Source organism: Scyliorhinus torazame, chromosome 2, assembly GCF_047496885.1.
Source record: "Scyliorhinus torazame isolate Kashiwa2021f chromosome 2, sScyTor2.1, whole genome shotgun sequence".
NCBI classification, from domain to species: domain Eukaryota; kingdom Metazoa; phylum Chordata; class Chondrichthyes; order Carcharhiniformes; family Scyliorhinidae; genus Scyliorhinus; species Scyliorhinus torazame.
This window is the reverse complement of record NC_092708.1, coordinates 383,365,582-383,381,575: the sequence shown is the minus strand read 5'-3', so window position 1 is coordinate 383,381,575 and position 15,994 is coordinate 383,365,582. Positions and strand designations below refer to the sequence as shown.

Here is a 15,994-nt window from a genome sequence, read left to right as displayed (position 1 = left end):
ACTCCCTTTCCTATCTCTCTTCAATCCCTTAACTATCTCTCGTCAATCCCTTACTTATATCTCTTCAATCCCTGACGTATCTCTCTTCAATTCCTTACCTGTCTCTCCTGAATCCCTTTCCTATCTCTCTTTACTCCCTTACCTATTTCTCTTCAATCCCTTACCTTTCGCTCTTCAATCCCTTACCTATCTCTCTTTACTCCCTTACCTATCTCACTTCAATCATTTACCTATCCCTCATCAATTCCTTACCTAGCTCTCTTCAATCCCCTACATATCTCTTTTCAATCCCTGTCCTATCACCCTTCAATCCCTTACCTTTCTCTCTTTACTCCCTTACCTATCTCTCTTCAATCCCTTACCTATCCCTCTTCAATTCCTTACCTATCACTCTTCAATCCTTTATCTATCTCTCTTAACTCCCTTTCCTATCTCTCTTCAATCCCCTACCTGTGTCTCTTCAATCCCTTACCTATCTCTCTTCAATCCCTTACCTATCTCTCTTCAATCCCTTACCTATCTCTCCTGAATCCTTTACCTATCTCTCTTTAATCTCTGACCTATTTCTTTCAATCCCGTACGTATCTCTCATCAATCCCTTACCTATCTCTCTTTACTCCCTTACCTATCTCTCTTCAATCTCCTACCTATCTCTCTTGAATCCCTTACCTATCTCTCTTCAATCCCTTACTTATCTCTCTTTACTCCCTTACCTAATGCTCTTTCCTCCCTTACCTATCTCTCTTCAATTCCTCACCCATCTCTCTTCAATTCCTCACCCATCTCTCTTCAATCCCTTACGTATCTCTCTTCAATTCCTTACCAGTCGCTCCTCAATCCCTTACCTATCTCTCTTTACTACCTTACCTATTTCTCTTCAATCCCTTACCTATCTCTCTTCAATCCCTGACCTACCTCTCTTCAATTCCTTACCTGTCTCTCTTCAATCCATTACCTATCTCTCTTCAATCCCTCACTTATCTCTCTTTACTCCCTTACCTAACGCTCTTTACTCCCTTACCTATCTCTCTTCAAACGCTTACCTCTCTTTACTCCCTAAACTATCTCTCTTCAATCCCTTACCTATCTCTCTTCAATCCCTTACCTTTCGCTCTTCAACCCTTTACCTATCTCTCTTACCTCCCTTACTTATCTCTCTTCAATCCGCTACCTATCTCTCTTCAATCCAATACTTATATCTCTTCAATCCCTTACCTATCTCTCTTCAATCCCTTACCTATCTCTCTTCAATCCCTTACCTATCCCTCTTCAATTCCTCACTTATATCTCTTCAATCCCTTACCAATCTCTTTTCAAACACTGACCTATCTCTCTTCACTCCCTTACCTATCTCCCTTTACGCCCTTACCTATTTCTCTTCAATCCCTTACCTTTCGCTCTTCAATCCCTTATCTATCTCTCTTCAATCCTTTACCTATCTCTCTTAACTCCTTTGCTTAACTCTCTTCAATCCCCTACATATCTCTGTTCAATCCCTTACCTATCCTTCTTCAATCCTTTACCTATCTCTCTTCAGTCACTTACCTATCCCTCTTCAATTCCTTACCTATCTCTCTTCAATCCTTTACCTATCTCTCTTAACTCCCTTGCTTAACTCTCTTCAATCCCCTACCTATCTCTCTTCAATCCCTTACTTATATCTCTTCATCCCTTACCTATCTCTCTTCAATCCCTTACCTATCTCTCTTCAATCCCTTACCTGTCTCTCTTCAATCCCTTACCTATCTCTCTTCAATCCCTTCCCTATCCCTCTTCAATTCCTAACTTATATCTCTTCAATCCCTTACCTATCTCTCTTCAATCCCTTACCTATCTCTGTTCAATCCCTAACGGATCTCTCTTTAATCTCTTACCTATTTCTTTTCAATCCCTTACCTATTTCTCTTCAATCCCTCACCTATCTCTCTTCAATCCCTTACCTATCCCTCTTCAATTCCTTACTTATCTCTCTTCAATCCCTTAACTATCTCTCGTCAATCCCTTACTTATATCTCTTCAATCCCTGACCTATCTCTCTTTACTCCCTTACCTATTTCTCTTCAATCCCTTACCTTTCGCTCTTCAATCCCTTACCTATCTATCTTTACTCCCTTACCTATCTCACTTCAATCATTTACCTATCCCTCATCAATTCCTTACCTAGCTCTCTTCAATCCCTTACATATCTCTTTTCAATCCCTGTCCTATCACCCTTCAATCCCTTACCTTTCTCTCATTACTCCCTTACCTATCTCTCTTCAATCCCTTACTTATATCTCTTCAATCCCTTACCTATCTCTCTTCAATCCCTTACCTATCTCTCTTGAATCCTTTACCTATCTCTCTTTAATCTCTTACCTATTCCTCTTCAATCCCTTATGTATCTCTCTTCAATCCCTTACCTATCTCTCTTTACTCCCTTACCTATTTATCTTCAAACACTTACCTATCTCTCTTCAATCCCTTACCTATCCCTCTTCAATTCCTTACCTATCTTTCTTCAATCCTTTATCTATCTCACTTAACTCCCTTTCCTATCTCTCTTCAATCCCCTACCTGTGTCTCTTCAATACCTTACCTATCTCTCCTGAATCCTTTACCTATCTCTCTTTAATCTCTTACCTATTCCTCTTCAATCCCTTCCCTATCTCTCTTCAATCACTTACCTATCTCTCATCAATCCCTTACCTATCTCTCTTCAATCCCTTCCCTATCCCTCTTCAATTCCTTACTTATATCTCTTCAATCCCTTACCTATCTCTCTTCAATCCCTTACCTATCTCTCTTGAATCCCTTACCGATCTCTCTTTAATCTCTGACCTATTTCTTTTCAATCCCTTATGTATCTCTCTTCAATCCCTTACCCATCTCTCTTTACTCCCTTACCAATTTCTCTTCAATCCCTCACCTATCTCTCTTCAATCCCTTACCTATCCCTCTTCAATTCCTTACCTATCTCTCTTCAATCCTTTATCTATCTCTCTTAACTCCCTTTCCTATCTCTCTTCAATCCCTTACCTATCTCTCGTCAATCCCTTAGTTATATCTCTTCAATCCCTGACCTATCTCTCTTGAATTCCTTACCTGTCTCTCCTGAATCCCTTACCTATCTCTCTTCAATTACTTACCTGCCTCTACTCAATCCCTTACCTATCTCTCATTACTCCCTTACCTATTTCTCTTCAATCCCTTACCTTTCGCTCTTCAATCCCTTACCTATCTCTCTTTACTCCCTTACTTATAATTCTTCAATCCCTTCCCTATCTCTCTTCAATCCCTTACCTATCTCCCTTCAATCCCTTACCTATCCCTCTTCAATTCCTTACCTATCTTTCTTCAATCCTTTATCTATCTCACTTTACTCCCTTTCCTATCTCTCTTCAATCCCCTACCTGTGTCTCTTCAATCCCTTACCTATCTCTCCTGAATCCTTTACCTATCTCTCTTTAATCTCTTACCTGTTCCTCTTCAATACCTTCCCTATCCCTCTTCAATCACTTACCTATCTCTCATCAATCCCTTACCTATCTCTCTTCAATCCCTTCCCTATCCCTCTTCAATTCCTTACTTATATCTCTTCAATCCCTTACCTATCTCTCTTGAATCCCTTACCGATCTCTCTTTAATCTCAGACCTATTTCTTTTCAATCCCTTATGTATCTTTCTTCAATCCCTTACCCATCTCTCTTTACTCCCTTACCAATTTCTCTTCAATCCCTCACCTATCTCTCTTAACTCCCTTTCCTATCTCTCTTCAATCCCTTACCTATCTCTCGTCAATCCCTTACTTATATCTCTTCAAACCCTGACCTATCTCTCTTGAATTCCTTACCTGTCTCTCCTGAATCCCTTACCTATCTCTCATTACTCCCTTACCTATTTCTCTTCAATCCCTTACCTTTCGCTCTTCAATCCCTTACCTATCTCCCTTTACTCCCTTACTTATATCTCTTCAATCCCTTACCTATCTCTCTTGAATCCCTTACCGATCTCTCTTTAATCTCTGACCTATTTCTTTTCAATCCCTTATGTATCTCTCTTCAATCCCTTACCTATCTCTCTTTACTCCCATACCTATTTATCTTCAAACCCTTACCTATCTCTCTTCAATCCCTTACCTAACCCTCTTCAATTCGTTACCTATCTCTCTTCAATCCTTTATCTATCTCTCTTAACTCCCTTTACTATCTCTCTTCAATCCCCTACCTGTGTCTCTTCAATCCCTTACCTATCTCTCTTCAATCCCTTACCAATCTCTCCTGAATCCTTTACCTATCTCTCTTTAATCTTTTACCTATTTCTTTCAATCCCGTACGTATCTCTCTTCAAACCCTTACCTATCTCTCTTTTCTCCCTTACCTATCTCTCTTCAATCTCCTACCTATCTCTCTTGAATCCCTTACCTATCTCTCTTCAATCCCTTACTTATCTCTCTTTACTCCCTTACCTAATGCTCTTTCCTCCCTTACCTATCTCTCTTCAATTCCTCACCTATCGCTCTTCAATCCCTTACGTATCTCTCTTCAATTCCTTACCAGTCGCTCCTCAATCCCTTACCTATCTCTCTTTACTACCTTACCTATTACTCTTCAATCCCTTACCTATCTCTCTTCAATCCCTGACCTACCTCTCTTCAATTCCTTACCTGTCTCTCTTCAATCCATTACCTATCTCTCTTCAATCCCTCACTTATCTCTCTTTACTCCCTTACCTAACCCTCTTTACTCCCTTACCTATCTCTCTTCAAACGCTTACCTCTCTTTACTCCCTAAACTATCTCTCTTCAATCCCTTACCTATCTCTCTTCAATCCCTTACCTTTCGCTCTTCAATACCTTACGTATCTCTCTTTCCTCCCTTACCTATCTCTCTTCAACCGTTTACCTATCTCTCTTAACTCCCTTACCTATCTCTCTTCAATCCCCTACCTATCTCTATTCAATCCATTACTTATATCTCTTCAATCCCTTACCTATCTCTCATTACTCCCTTACCTATTTCTCTTCAATCCCTTACCTTTCGCTCTTCAATCCCTTACCTATCTCTCTTTACTCCCTTACTTATAATTCTTCAATCCCTTACCTATCTCTCTTCAATCCCTTACCTATCTCCCTTCAATCCCTTACCAATCCCTCTTCAATTCCTTACCTATCTTTCTTCAATCCTTTATCTATCTCACTTTACTCCCTTTCCTATCTCTCTTCAATCCCCTACCTGTGTCTCTTCAATCCCTTACCTATCTCTCCTGAATCCTTTACCTATCTCTCTTTAATCTCTTACCTATTCCTCTTCAATACCTTCCCTATCCCTCTTCAATCACTTACCTATCTCTCATCAATCCCTTACCTATCTCTCTTCAATCCCTTCCCTATCCCTCTTCAATTCCTTACTTATATCTCTTCAATCCCTTACCTATCTCTCTTGAATCCCTTACCGATCTCTCTTTAATCTCAGACCTATTTCTTTTCAATCCCTTATGTATCTCTCTTCAATCCCTTACCCATCTCTCTTTACTCCCTTACCAATTTCTCTTCAATCCCTCACCTATCTCTCTTAACTCCCTTTCCTATCTCTCTTCAATCCCTTACCTATCTCTCGTCAATCCCTTACTTATATCTCTTCAAACCCTGACCTATCTCTCTTGAATTCCTTACCTGTCTCTCCTGAATCCCTTACCTATCTCTCTTCAATTACTTACCTGCCTCTACTCAATCCCTTACCTATCTCTCATTACTCCCTTACCTATTTCTCTTCAATCCCTTACCTTTCGCTCTTCAATCCCTTACCTATCTCCCTTTACTCCCTTACTTATATCTCTTCAATCCCTTACCTATCTCTCTTGAATCCCTTACCGATCTCTCTTTAATCTCTGACCTATTTCTTTTCAATCCCTTATGTATCTCTCTTCAATCCCTTACCTATCTCTCTTTACTCCCATACCTATTCATCTTCAAACCCTTACCTATCTCTCTTCAATCCCTTACCTAACCCTCTTCAATTCGTTACCTATCTCTCTTCAATCCTTTATCTATCTCTCTTAACTCCCTTTACTATCTCTCTTCAATCCCCTACCTGTGTCTCTTCAATCCCTTACCTATCTCTCTTCAATCCCTTACCAATCTCTCCTGAATCCTTTACCTATCTCTCTTTAATCTTTTACCTATTTCTTTCAATCCCGTACGTATCTCTCTTCAAACCCTTACCTATCTCTCTTTTCTCCCTTACCTATCTCTCTTCAATCTCCTACCTATCTCTCTTGAATCCCTTACCTATCTCTCTTCAATCCCTTACTTATCTCTCTTTACTCCCTTACCTAATGCTCTTTCCTCCCTTACCTATCTCTCTTCAATTCCTCACCTATCGCTCTTCAATCCCTTACGTATCTCTCTTCAATTCCTTACCAGTCGCTCCTCAATCCCTTACCTATCTCTCTTTACTACCTTACCTATTACTCTTCAATCCCTTACCTATCTCTCTTCAATCCCTGACCTACCTCTCTTCAATTCCTTACCTGTCTGTCTTCAATCCATTACCTATCTCTCTTCAATCCCTCACTTATCTCTCTTTACTCCCTTACCTAACCCTCTTTACTCCCTTACCTATCTCTCTTCAAACGCTTACCTCTCTTTACTCCCGAAACTATCTCTCTTCAATCCCTTACCTATCTCTCTTCAATCCCTTACCTTTCGCTCTTCAATACCTTAAGTATCTCTCTTTCCTCCCTTACCTATCTCTCTTCAACCGTTTACCTATCTCTCTTAACTCCCTTACCTAAATCTCTTCAATCCCCTACCTATCTCTATTCAATCCATTACTTATATCTCTTCAATCCCTTACCTATCTCTCTTCAATCCCTTACCTATCTCTCTTGAATCCCTTACCTATCTCTCTTTACTCCCTTCCCTATTTCTCTTAAATCCCTCACCAATCTCTCTTCAATCCCTTACCTATCCCTCTTCAATTCCTTACCTATCTCGCTTTAATCCTTTACCTATCTCTCTTAACTCCCTTTCCTATCTCTCTTCAATCCCCTACCTATCTCCCTTCAATCCCTTACCTATCTCTCTTCAATCCCTTACCTATTTCTCTTCACTCCCTTACGTAATTTTCTTCAATCCCTTACCTATCTCTCTTCAATCGTTACCTATCCTTCTTCAATCCCTTACCTATCTCTCTTCAATCCCTTCCCTTTCTCTTTTCAAGCCCTGACCTATCTCTGTTCAATCCCTTACCTATCTCTCTTCAATCACTTACCTATCCCTCTTCAATTCCTTACCTATCTCTCTTCAATCCTTTACCTATCTCTCTTAACTCCCTTGCTTAACTCTCTTCAATCCCCTACCTATCTCTCTTCCATCCCTTACCTATCCCTCTTCAATTCCTTACCTATCTCGCTTTAATCCTTTACCTATCTCTCTTAACTCCCTTTCCTATCTCTCTTTAATCGCTTACCTATCCCTCTTCAATTCCTTACATATCTCTCTTCAATCCCTTACCTATCCCTCTTCAATTCCTCACTTACATCTCTTCAATGCCTTACCTATCTCTTTTCAAACACTGAACTATCTCTCTTCACTCCCTTACCTATCTCCCTTTACGCCCTTACCTATTTCTCTTCAATCCCTTAACTTTCGCTCTTTAATCCCTTATCTATCTCTCTTTACTCCCTTACCTATCTCACTTCAATCCTTTACCTATCTCTCTTAACTCCCTTTCCTATCTCTCTTCAATCCCTTAACTACCTCTCTTCAATCCCTTACCTATCCCTCTTCAATTCCTTACCTATCTCTCTTCAATCCCTTACCTATCTCTCTTAACTCCCTTTCCTGTCTCTCTTCAATCCCCTACCTATCTCCCTTCAATCCCTTACCTATCTCTCTTCAATTCCTTACCTGTCTCTCTTCAATTCCTTACCTGTCTCTCCTCAATCCCTTTCCTATCTCTCTTTACTACCTTACCATTTTCTCTTCAATCCCTTATCTATCTCTCTTCAATCCCTTACCTATCCTTCTTCAATCACTTACCTATCTCTCTTCAATCACTTACCTATCCCTCTTCATCCCTTACCTATCTCTCTTGAATCCCTTACCTATCTCTCTTTAATCTCTTACCTATTTCTTTTCAATCCATTATGTATCTCTCTTCAATCCCTTACCTATCTCTCTTAACTCCCTTTCCTATCTCTCTTCAATCGCTTACCTATCCCTCTTCAATTCCTTACCTATCTCTCTTCAATCCTTTTCCTATTCCTCTTCAATTCCTCACTTATATCTCTTCAATCCCTTACCTATCTCTTTTCAAACACTGACCTATCTCTCTTCACTCCCTTACCTATCTCCCTTTACGCCCTTACCTATTTCTCTTCAATCCCTTACCTTTCGCTCTTCAATCCCTTATCTATCTCTCTTTACTCCCTTACCTATCTCTCTTTACTCCCTTACCTATCTCACTTTACTCCCTTACCTATCTCTCTTCAATCCCTTACCTATCTCTCTTTACTCCCTTACCTATCTCTCTTCAATCCCTTACCTATCCCTCTTCAATTCCTTACCTATCTCTTTTCAATCCCTGTCCTATCGCTCTTCAATCCCTTACCTAGCTCTCTTTACTCCCTTACCTATCTCTCTTCAATCCCTTACCTCTCCCTCTTCAATCTCTTCCCTATCTCTCTTCAATCCCTTACCTATCTCTCTTCAATCCCTTACCCAACTCTCTTCAATCCCTTACTTATATCTCTTAAATCCCTTACCTATGTCCCTTTAATCTTTTACCTATTTCTTTTCAATCCCTTATGTATCTCTCTTCAATCCCTTACCTATCTCTCTTTACTCCCTTAACTATTTATCTTCAAACCCTTACCTATCTCTCTTGAATCCCTTGCCTGTCTCTCTTCAATCCCTTGCCTATCTCTCTTCAATCCCTTACCTAGCTCTCTTCAATCCCTTACGCATATCTCTTCAATCCCTTACCTATCTCTCTTCAATCCCTTACCTATCTCTCTTTATTCCCTTACCTATCTCTCTTTACTCCCTTACCTATCTCTCTTCAATCCCTTACCTATCTCTCTTCAATCCCTTACTTATCTCTCTTCAATCCCTTACCTAGCTCTCTTTAATGCCTTACCTTTCTCTCTTTACTCCCTACCTATCTCTGTTCAATCCCTTACCTATCTCTCTTCAATCCCTTACCTATCTCTCTTCAATATCTTACCTATCACTCGTTAATCCCTGACCTATCTCTCTTTCCTCCCTTACCTATCTCTCTTCAATCTCTTACCTATCTCTCTTCAATCCCTTACCTATCTCTCTTGAATCCCTGACCTATCTCTCTTTCCTCCCTTACCTATGTCTCTTCAATCTCTTACCTATCTCTCGTCAATCCGTTATATCTCTCTCGTCAATCCCTTACCTATCTCTCTTCAATCCCTTACCTATCTCTCTTACTCCCTGACCTGTCTCGCTTCAACCCGTTACCTATCTCTCTTTACTTCCTTACCTATCTCTCTTTAATCTCTTACCTATCTCTCTTCAATCCCTTACCTGTCTCTCTTCAATCCCTTACCCGTCTCTCTTTACTCGCTTACCTATCTCTCTTTACTCCCTTACCTATCTCTCTTCACTCCCTTACCTATCTCTCTTCACTCCCTTACCTATCTCTCTTCGATCCCTTACCTATCTCTATTTTATCCCTTACCTATCTCTTTTTAATCCCTTACCTATCTCTCTTTACTCCCTTATTCTTTGCTCGCAGTCATTATCTATTCCTCTCCCCTTTCAGTCTCTTTACAACTTGCCCGTACACTCTCAGTTGTGTCTGTATCACTCAGTCTTATCATCATTGAGAATATATTCCAGGGGCAGATTTGTTCAGATGGCAGGGGTTTGCAAAGGCCAGGTGAGGGAGGAGCAGCAGCTAAGAGTCATCTGCATTGCTGTGGGTCTGGAGTCTGAAGCCACATGTAGGCCAGAGTGGGTCAAGACGACAGATTTCCTTCCCTGAAGGACATTAGTGAATCAGACAGGGATTTTACAACAATTGCCGACAGTTGCCATGGTCACCATTACTGAGACTAGCTTTTAATTCCAATGTATCTACTTCCAATTGTTATCCAGGTGACTTCCTGCTAAAAGATAAAACTTGTATTTCTGTCGCACCCTTCCCGACCTCCCGATATCCCCAATGCGCTGACACATCTTTGAAGATTGGTCACCGTTGCAACGTAGGGAAGGTATCGATGTGGAACAGGCTCAGCTGCAATGCATCTCACCCGTAGCTGGACGTTTATCAATACATCCCCCACCCCTTCCACACACCTGAACCCAAGGCATCAGAAGCTCAATGGCATCTGTGGAATCTTATTCCAACAGGAACAGGGGGGGAAAAAGAAAGATATATTAAACTTGAAAAATTAGGAATTGTGGCAGGAATTATGTGCCAGAAATACCACCTCTGCAAGTTATTTTAGTTCGTCAATGGGGCATTAAACCTAGGCTTCTTCTGCTATCCCCAAGTTGGCGTAAAACATCCTGGCCGGAATTCTCCGCCTGTTTGCCGACAGTGGGATTTTCTGGTCTCACCGGCAGCCCACCCCCTCCCGTGGGTTTCCCGGCATCAGAGGGTGGCCTCAATGGGAAATCAATGGGAAATTCTCAATAGAAAATCCCGCCGGCAGCGAACGGCGCGCCGCCTCCCGCCGCTGAGAAACACGCAGATGGGAGGTTGGAGTATCCCAGCCCCTCTGAAATTAATCCTGGAGAACACCGAGGAAGATCTGGCCAATATTCATCCCTCAACCAACATCACAAAAGGCTATCTCTGGCTACAGTGTGATTAGGTCTTCACTGTGAGCTTATAATGGCTGCTGAATTTCCTACACACCAACTTCAAAAGAACTCCGCTGATGGGGAAAAGCCATGCGTTTAAACCACTGATAAGATCTGACTTTCACTTGAACAGCTGTGAACCTGTTGTATTCTCTGTCCTCATGCCCCAGCCTTAGCTCAGCTCCCCCTCACCCCCCCAATCCCAGTGATTAAATGGGGAAGAATACTGCCACCACTTCCTTCAGATCATGAATACTCCTGTTCAATGTTATTTTGCTCAATGTCACCCAGCAAGGCTGTGCCTGTGCTGCATGTTCATGAAGGTCAGAGATGACAGAGCTCTGTTTCCATTAGTGAGGACTGCTACACAGCAGTCTAATGAATCAAGACGGAAAGCTCACATTCCTTTGCAGTGTTTCTTTCTACCTGCAATACGATCCACTTTTTAAAAAACATCTCGGGATATTGCACTCCTCAGCTACATTGAGAATTCCATTTAGCTGAACAGCTTCATCATAATAACTACAACAAAGGGGATATATCTACACTCTAACCGATATCTACCAACATCCCGGGAGTTACCATTGACCAGAAACTGAACTGGACTAGTCAGATAAATACTGTGGCTACAAGAGCAGGGCTGAGGCCAGGATCCCTGCAGTCAGTAACTCACCTCCTGACTCCCCAAAGCCTGTCCACCATCTACAAGGCACAAGTCAGGAGTGTGATGGAATACCCTCCACTTGTCTGGATGCATGCAACACTCAAGAAACTCAACACCACCCAGGGCAAGGCAGTCCGCTTGATTGCTCCTCCTTCCACAAACATTCACTCCCTCCATCACCAACGCACAATAGCAGCCGTGTGTACCATCTACAAGATGCACTGCAGCAACTCACCAATGCTCCTTACACACCACCTTCCAAATACATGACCATCTAGAAGGGCGAGGACAGCAGACACATGAGAACACCACCACCTGCAGGTTCCCCTCCGAACCACTCAGCATCCTGATCTGGGAATATACCGCCGTTCCGTCACTGCCGCTGGGTCAAAATCCTGGAACTCGCTCGCTAACAGCACTGTGGGTGTACCTACACCACAGGGTCTGCAGCAGTTCAAGAAGGCAGCCCACCACCACCTTATCCAGGGGAATTGGGGATGGCAACAAATGCTGGCTTAGTCAGCAAATCTCACATGAATTAATGAAAATTCCCTATTGCATGTTACACTTGGAAACTGCAGGTTTGCTTTGGAAACAGACACTTCCCACTGCAGTAACACACATCAGCTTGGCTTACCCACAAGATTTGATGCCACATAAAAGTTAGCTCTGTATTGTCAAAGATGGTTTGTTTCACTGAGCCATCAACCATACAACCATTGTCAGTCAATGTTAGCGTGGAAGAAAGAGGAGGCGGTGGCACAGTGGTATTGTCACTGGACTAGTAAACCAGAGACTCAGAGTAATGCCATGGGGACCCAGGTTCAAATCCTGACACTGCAGATGGTGAAATTTGAATTCAATAAAAATCTGGAATTAAAAATGTCTAATGATGGCCATGAAACCATTGTCGACTGTTATGAAAACCCATCTGGTTCATTCATGTCCTTCAGGGAAGGAAATCTGCCGTCCTTACCTGGCCTGGCCTACATGTGACTCCTGACCCACAGCAATGTGGTTAACTCTTAACTGCCCCCTCGAGGACAATTAGGGATGGGCAGTAAATGCTGGCCCAGCCAGCGATGCCCACGTCCCATGAACAAATATAAAAAACTCTCACTGGTGAATCCGAACATTGATCCACTCTCCACTCGAGATGACAACTATGTCTTTTTTTTGTGTATTCATTTCATGGGATGAGGTGTCACTGGCAAGGTCAATATTTGTTGCACTAATTTCCCTTGAACGGAGTGAATTGCTGGGCCATTTCAGGGGGCTGTTAATAGTTAACCATATTGCTGTGGGTCTGGAGTCACATGTAGGCCAGACCGGGTAAGGATTGCAGATTCCCTCCCTGAAGAACATTTGTGAACAAGATAGGTTTTTATAACAATCAGCAATGGTTTTATGGTCGCCATTACTGAGACCAGCTTCCAATTGCAATTTTTTGAAAAATTGAATTCAAATTCCACCGGCTGGGGTGGTGGGGTTTGAACCCACGTCCACACAGCATTAGTCTGGATCTCAGGATTGCCAGTCCACATTACCACTAAGCCGTTATCTCAGAACTTAGCTCACAATAAATGGGCAATAAATGCTAGTCTAGCCAGAAACACCCACAACTTTTGAAAGGAGATTGGCACTGCTGGGTATCGGGTTGGCACTGCCAGTGAGCCAGGGCAGCACTGCCTCTGTCCCTGGCCACCTGCGGCTCCAATGGCCTGCAAGCCCCCCGCCATGAGCATCATGCAAGCGGACACCATGCCCGAGTGAGGACCCGCTGGTAACTACTGGGAGCCGGGGGAATGCGGCCACTAATGGGTTGCGCATATTTGGATGGCTCATTTGAGTATGATTGTTGGGCGTGATCCAGATCGCGCAAAGTGTAGCGGGTCGGGTGATTCGTGATCGGTTCGGCGCCGGGCGTGAAACACATTTTTTTTTTTCATAGAATTTACCGTGCAGAAGGAGGCCATTCGGCCCATCGAGTCTGCACCGGCTCTTGGAAAGAGCCCCCCTACCCAAGGTCCACACCTCCACCCTATCCCCGTAACCCCACCCAACACTAAGGGCAATTTTGGACACTAAGGGCAATTTAGCATGGCCAATCCACCTAACCCGCACATCTTTGGATTGTGGGAGGAAACCGCAGCACCCGGAGGAAACCCACGCACACACGGGGAGGATGTTCAGATCGGCACAGACAGTGACCCAAGCCGGAATCGAACCTGGGACCCTGGAGCTGTGAAGCAATTGTGCTATCCACAATGCTACGGTGCTGCCCACGGGCCTCGCCCGCAATGCACCCGGCCCAACGGGATCGGAGCTGGGCACAACGCGGTAGGAAAATCTCACCCTACACCTGTCTTGATCTTCTGTAAGCAAAACCAAGGGAAATTGATTGGCACAGCAACTGATGGCATTGTAGCAAGTTCAATTCTGACAGCCACAAAAAGACCAAAGTGGATCAGATGTTCTTTCAGAATTGTACAAACACAGAAGACAACCATTTGGTCCACTTATTCCTGTGTCAGCTCTGAAAATGACTGCCACCGCTCCGTCCCTATCGCCCTCCAATTTCCACTACCTTTGGAAAGTTACCACTGAGCCCCCCCTTTGAAGCAACGCATTGCAGATCATCACAACACAGCTGTGAAAATTCTCCCTCTTCGCCTTGAACATAGACAGACTCATGATTGAGTTACTGTGTATCTATGAAGAGATTCGCCCTGTCTGCAAGAATGATGGCTACAAGATATGCTTAGTTTATTAGTAAGGGTTTGTAATCACGCGGATATGTGCCTTAGAGCTTTCAGAGGATTAGGAGAGAAAATAGAGAAAATTGATCCACTCTGAAAATAAAAGCCAACATATATAACAGGGCTGACATATCTTTACCATTCCACGCTGTGTCAAGTATCATGGGGAAAATGCATATTTTAAACAGGTGACAAGAGTATTGTTTGAAATGGAAGTTGTTTTATCCCTGCGCATTTTGTTATCATTCTTTCAAAGTCACCTGTCACAGTATTTAGATATTAAATTGCTGCCTCTGGTTATAATTTACATCCTCCCCTACCTTGATAGAGTCATTAATACAGTGTAAAAATGATTGACGTCTGCCTTCAGCCTTTTCTTCCTCTTCAAAAAAAAAATTTTCAATAGAAAAAGTCAATTATGGCAAGGCCATTAATAGCTGATTACCCACCTGCCACTGTGTGTGAGAAAATGAATAAGTGCTGAGCTCCGGCGGAACCTTATCTGTGTCCCAGACAGGTTAAAATTAGAATTGATGGTTGGAACGTAAGGGACCATTTGTTCTAATATAGATTACATCTCCATGACTCCATGATGGCTTAAACATTTTGAATCACTCAATCTATATTTTTGAGCAGCTGAATTAATCAACAGTCCTTTAATACATCTATCGCCGTCATATTCATGATAATGTAATCCTTCACCGGCCTAACATTCGGTCTGGCAGGTCAGAAGATTTTTCGTCAGGTCGTCATTCAGGACGGCAGCGATAAGAAGTTTGAAAAAAGAAGGAAGGGCTGCTTTAAAACATTTTCTTTTTTCAACAAAAAAAAGAAGGGGGGAAATGCGCCAGGCCTAATACCCGGTTTCACATTGCGGCAGATGTTCTACGGGTCACCGCGGTTATTGCCCTTTCGTGAATGAAGAAAGCAAGTTGCCAGAGTTGAATGGTGGATGAAGCAGTCGTTCTGCCGTATACCTGCTGTGCCTCCAGGGGGCCGGATTCAAATTAAGCAGCGCCTTCCTACAGGAGATTAAGCGCAATGGTCACAGTTTGAGTGAGAGAATATTTCACAGGATCCAAGCACTATTCTGGGGCAGCGCGGTAGCATTGTGGACTCCAGGGTCCCAGGTTCGATTCCGGCTTGGGCCACTGTCTGTGTGGTGTCTGCACATCGTCCCCGTGTGTGCGTGGGTTTGCTCCGGTTTCCTCCCACAGTCCAAAGATGTGCAGGTTAGGTGGTCTGGCCATGATAAATTGCCCTTAGTGTCCAAAATTGCCCTTAGTGTTGGGTGGGGTTACTGGGTTATGGGGATCGGGTGGAGGTGTTGACCTTGGGTAGGGTGCTCTTTCCAAGAGCCGGTGTAGTCTCGATGGGCCGAATGGCCTCCTTCTGCACTGTAAATTCTATGTTAATCTATGTATATTCTGCTATATTTATTTTTTCCTGATTGGAAGAGCAGCACTGTGTCGAAACATTGACAAAGGGTCATCTGGACTCGAAACGTTAGCTCTTTTCTCTCCCTACAGTCGGGGAACACTTCAGCAGTCAAGGGCATTCAGCCTCTGATCTCCGGGTAAGTGTTCTCCAAGGCGGCCTTCAGGACGCCCGACAATGCAGAATCGCCGAGCAGAAACTTATAGCCAAGTTCCGCACACATGAGTGCGGCCTCAACCGGGACCTGGGATTCATGTCGCATTGCATTCATCCCCCACCATCTGGCCTGCAAAATCCTACCAACTGTCCTGG

The 15,994-nt window shown here is 43.1% G+C and overlaps 1 protein-coding gene across 1 annotated transcript in view; it reads right to left on the bottom strand.

Annotated features, from left to right (window-relative positions):
- Positions 1 to 15,994, bottom strand: part of nrxn3a (neurexin 3a) — a 2,368,971-nt gene that overhangs the window by 1,594,787 nt on the left and 758,190 nt on the right. The window lies entirely within an intron of this gene.